Below are 5,320 nucleotides of genomic sequence, written 5' to 3' on the forward strand. Positions count from 1 at the left end.
TCCCTCACATCAATTTATTTAGCCCTTTAGTTTGGTCATGACATGGTCATGTGATCTGACTGACTCAACTGTATTAGCCTTGGATCAAGACTATCATAGATGTACTGTATTTTATCGAGTCTGACTTTTGCTTTTGCTTTCTTATGATAGCCTTGGTCTCTATTTTTATGATCAATCAATCGATTGTGCTGCGGCTTGGATCAATGGAAGTATAGAAAATACTTTTTTTTTACATAATGTTTTTGTTATTGTTATATATTATCATTAAAATCTTAGTGTTCTGTCAATTATTTGGGGGGCATATTATGCAATATCTTCATGGACCACCTGTGGGCCCCGGCCCACTGGTTTGATAACCAGTGGTCCACATGGCGTAACAGCCCACCATCGGGGCCCCAGTGCAGGATGGTCAAGGCGGGCCCCCCACTGATAGTGACGTAAGGTCAATAGCGAGTAAGAGAGTGATTTATATGTTCTGTCAGAGTAGAGCGAATGTGAAACCTGCTGAAATATAAGTTAGGCCAACGTTGATTTGTGGATCAAACGTGCTGTCTCCTCTACTCTGAAAGTAGCTACTGTAGCAGGGAGTTTCCCCTCTTCCTGACACTCACTGTTTCTCATAAGTCATAACAGCTTAAGAGGCCCAGTCAGAAATATGTCATTTACATTCCACCCTGGAAGCAGGGCAGTCACTGGATGAGACATAGGTTGTTTGTCTGTCTACTTAAAACTATAATACATCGGGTAGGGGTAGAGAGAGAGAGAGAGAGAGAGAGAGAGAGAGAGAGAGAGAGAGAGAGAGAGAGAGAGAGAGATGTACCTATATATATCAAATAAACTTTGCACTATTTAGGATTGGCGCCAATGTATGCAGGAACCTACAATATAAGAAAGGTGCCACTTGCATGCAAAATGCCCACACACGACAGAAATGAATTGTGTCACAGTCACACATTTGGCTATTTTCAAGCCAATATAGGCTTAAAGTGGTTAGCGTGATTTTGACACTATATTTACTCATTTTACTGAGGACCCCCTGGATCCCCCTCAAGGACCCCTGGGGTTCCCTGGACCCCCACTTTGAGAGCCACTGTGTCAGAAGGCATGGAGGTGTAGGCAGATCTTTTACAGGTGCGCATGGCGTGCAGCGTCCACACTTCACGTGTCCGACCGCCTGAAGGGAACAGGAGGTTGGCTCTTCTTCTGCTGCCCTTCCACTCGCCTTCCTCTCATCATTAGCAAAGACAAACACACACGATGCAAAAAGGAAGGAGACGGCGGGTCGAGACCGAAAGGCCCGCTGTTCCCCGGGTGTCCTAATCTCTATCATGTGCTGCCTGGGAAATTTCAAACTGAGAGAGATGCACGTGGAACCAGAACACACCTTCTCTCCCCTATTCATCGCTCCATCCCTCCATCCCTCCATCCCTCCATCCCTCCATCCTTCCCTCATGAGAAATGGGGAGCCACATGAAAGGGCCCATTCTTATGTTCCCTTCTAGAGTAACACACCTCCATTCTTCACTCAAGAACCCTAACCCCGTACGCATGCACGCACGCACGCACGCACGCACGCACGCACGCACGCACAGTTATGTAGTGAAAGTCCACACTTGTTATTTCTATAATATTGCATAACTTTTAATTTGTGAATTTGAAGTCTCTCTGTGAGCTGAACAGCAGAGTGACAAGACTGTTGTGTGAAGAAACAAATCCTGGAGTGCATAATGGAACAACTCACTATGAAACTATGACAGAACCTATGGTGGTTTAACTGATTCAAAACTGTAAGACCTACATTTACCTCATTTGGATGTAACATCAAACAAATCTTTTCTGTACAGCTTTATTATCCAGGGTGACAATTTGTTTTCCAGCAAGCTGACCAATACCAATAAGACATAATTAGGACAACCTTTAAAAAAAAACATCACCTGATGACATTCTAATTTCTAAATTCTTGATGTTCTGATCTCCAGCTTAGGGTGATAGTTTGTGTCAGTTTGTAGGTATTAATTAACTCCAGATCATTGGAATCGAACAATGAAAATTCAGTTTAAGGGACTTTTAAGGACTCTCGTGTGTGCATGGGGGAATATGCGTGTTCATATAGCCTACTGTGTGTGCATGTCCATCACGTGTGTTTTTGTGCGTGTGCGGTGCATGCGTGCGTGTGTGTAGGGCCAACAGTATGCGGGGCCCTACACCTATTGAGACCAGTTCATATTCCTTCCCAGTGTGTCGGTGGGGCCCCGTGGTCTCTGTGGGCAGTGTGTATGTGTTTCAGGGGCCCGGGCTGTGTGTGTATATTACAGTGGAATAAAAGAGCCCACTGTCTGTTTCTCTGTAAGGTCTTACCACAAGCCTCTTCCTGTAAATCATCACCTTGACATCACTGTGATGGACAGGCAGGGGGGGGTTCAGGAGATGAAAGGACAGGAGAGAGGGAAGAGAAAGGTATTGGGAGCACATATTGGAGATGTAACCAAGAGAAGAGGAAAGGCAATGTAGTGTATGAAAGAATTGATTAGAAAAATAGCAAAAATTAAGAATAGAGAATAGAAAAGAGGGACAAGAAGAGCAGAGGCGATGAGGTTATGTCAGTGTGAGAAAAGAGGAGTAAAGAAATTGGAATTGGAAGATATTGCTCATCCACCGAGAGGCTCTTGTATTGCCTCCAACTGTAGCTGCTATAGGTTTGACAGTAGTGATCGACAAGGTATTCAACCCCAGTCAAAAAATCTGATTTTTTGACTAGGGCACCCCAGTGCTTGAATCAAAGTATAGATAATCCTGGTCAAATATTACTCAACTGCAAGTGAAAGCTGCTCTGTCAAATTTGTATTTGAGTTAAAGTACTGGAGTACTTGCTTTTGAAAAATACTTCAATATTCAAAATGACAAATTACAAAGTAAAATTTCCCTTTTCATACCAATGCATTGCTGTATTAGAAATTAGACATGTTCCCCAAAAAATAGGAATGGCTTTTCCAAAAACTTAAAAAAATATATAAATAATAGTAAAAACTGCTATTTTAGTTTTACTATATTTGAAATAGGGCGTATGTTGTTAATTCATAATGTACTTTGTCCCTTCCTAGAAATGTAGTAGAGTCAAAAGAACAATATTTGTGCAATACAAAAATACAAATACTCGAGTAAAGCGCAACTGATATTCAAAACATGTTTTTATTTGTTTTACTTAAGTACAGTACTCAAGTAAATGTACTTTGTTACTGTCCACCCGTGTTTGACAGTTGGTTGAGGAATGAGGAATCACCCCATCTGCTGCAGACAGGAGAAGAACCTTGAGCAGAATAGCTGGTAGCTAATGGAGTGAGGCAAATATGATGGGAATGCTAATGACAGTTAATGGAGATTATACTCAGGTGGTCTGAGGAAAACAACAAGGGCAGGTTTGGGGAAGAGAGGGAAGGGACAGCCTGTATACCATGAGATTATAGATTAGGACCACATGCGGTTATTTTGACAGAGCGGGATAATCATATTAAATCTATCGTCGCTGTCGGGCGGGAACCTTGTATGTCCCAAACTGCTACTTTTCAGGAATTCCAGGAATGTTTTTCTGTGGGGACTGCGGATGTAAATGAGCATCTTTGCTAAATCCGGTGTATTTACATTACATTCATTAATATGCGGTGTCCCGTGTAAATAAACACATGAAGTAAGTAAAGTAAAAAAGAACCTGTGTTCCAAATGGGTCCACTGTAGGTATTATTTACTCACAAGCTCTTATTAATACTTTTCACTGGTTCAATATTCATAAAACCCCCAGACACACTTTACCACTTTCACTTTCACTTAAAAAAAATCTTAAAAATATTAAAAATAGCCGATTGATAAAGCTTGACGAAGGCTACTTTTGTGCGACACTCTTGAACGACGAAGAAGGGCGTTAATTTATGAAAAAACATAGATAGATAGATAGATAGATAGATAGATAGATAGATAGATAGATAGATAGATAGATAGATAGATAGATAGATAGATAGATAGATAGATAGATAGATAGATGACAGGACCACAGCACTCCGCTCCGTGTCGTTCCTATGCCGCAGTGTACAGTATGACAATAATCACCACAAAGCACTCCATCTCATGTCTTATCGCTTAATTAGTGATAATGGCAATTAGTGAATAATTAGTGAATGGCAAAATAGGGTTTCATTTCAAATCACGACTCATCTATCAGGAAAATCTTAGTACTTAAAAGAAGTCATAGAGACCATGCTATGTTTGAGGTGCATTTGAGGTGCCACCAGTCCAGTCTGGAACAGCAAATACACATGACAGATGTACATTCCTCCTGTTCACTGCTACATGGGGAATATCTCCACCATGAATAGCTGAGAATCATGTGTGAGGTTGTCTGTGTTTGTGTATTTGCATCCCTGTAATTAGAGTGTGTGTGTGTGTGTGTGTGTGTGTGTGTGTGTGTGTGTGTGTGTGTGTGTGTGTGTGTGTGTGTGTGTGTGTGTGTGTGTGTGTGTGTGCGTGTGCGTGTGCGTGTGCGTGTGCGTGTGTAAGCATGCATTCATGTCTGTATTTGTATAATACCATTGCCTCACAAATATATTGTGTATGTTGATACATAGTTTGTTTATGTCTGCTGTTGTATGTATGTGTCTGTTGTTTATGCATGTCATTTAGCATAACAGAGGATGTTGTGACAGCTAGGCAGAAAGCCACGGGTCACGCAGGGGGCAAGATCAGCGAGCAGGAAGAATTTACGAGCTTCCCCTGACATAGAGGTGTGAGAAATGTTTCATGAGCTCACATATATCGTCCATCATCCTCCACAAATGACTAAAAGGCTTGCATGTTGGATTCAGCTGTCTTAACGACACACTGCCAATGTTTGCTGACATCCAAGCCAAATGTATCAACTGAATAAGTGATGTATATGCTTGTGGGCACCAGCCGTATTGTGTAATGTTTTTAGGTCAATCATAGTGGTAACTTGTATCTTCCTACTGCATTGAATTGATCTGCATCCAAAATTCTGAATTCAAAGTCAGCAGCTAAGGGTTTTGTCATTGCATTGTTACAGGTCTTATCATATATTAAAATTGCCTAGTGGTTGGACTTCTGGTTCATCTGAAAAGGGGCAGAGTTTGTTATTCTTTGTGTTATTCTTTGTGTTATTCGCTATTTCTGCTATGTTGTTGCTATATGTTCTAGCAGACCATGTGTCCTATTTCCTACACATTTAGCCTAAAAATCGTTCCCAGTCAAAAAAAAAAGCAACACAACAACACAGCCAGACAGACTTTCAAATCAATGGCAGTTTATGTTCTAA

The sequence above is a fragment of the Gymnoscopelus braueri genome (genome assembly GCF_963280865.1).
Source record: "Gymnoscopelus braueri genome assembly, chromosome: 3".
Classification (NCBI taxonomy): domain Eukaryota; kingdom Metazoa; phylum Chordata; class Actinopteri; order Myctophiformes; family Myctophidae; genus Gymnoscopelus; species Gymnoscopelus braueri.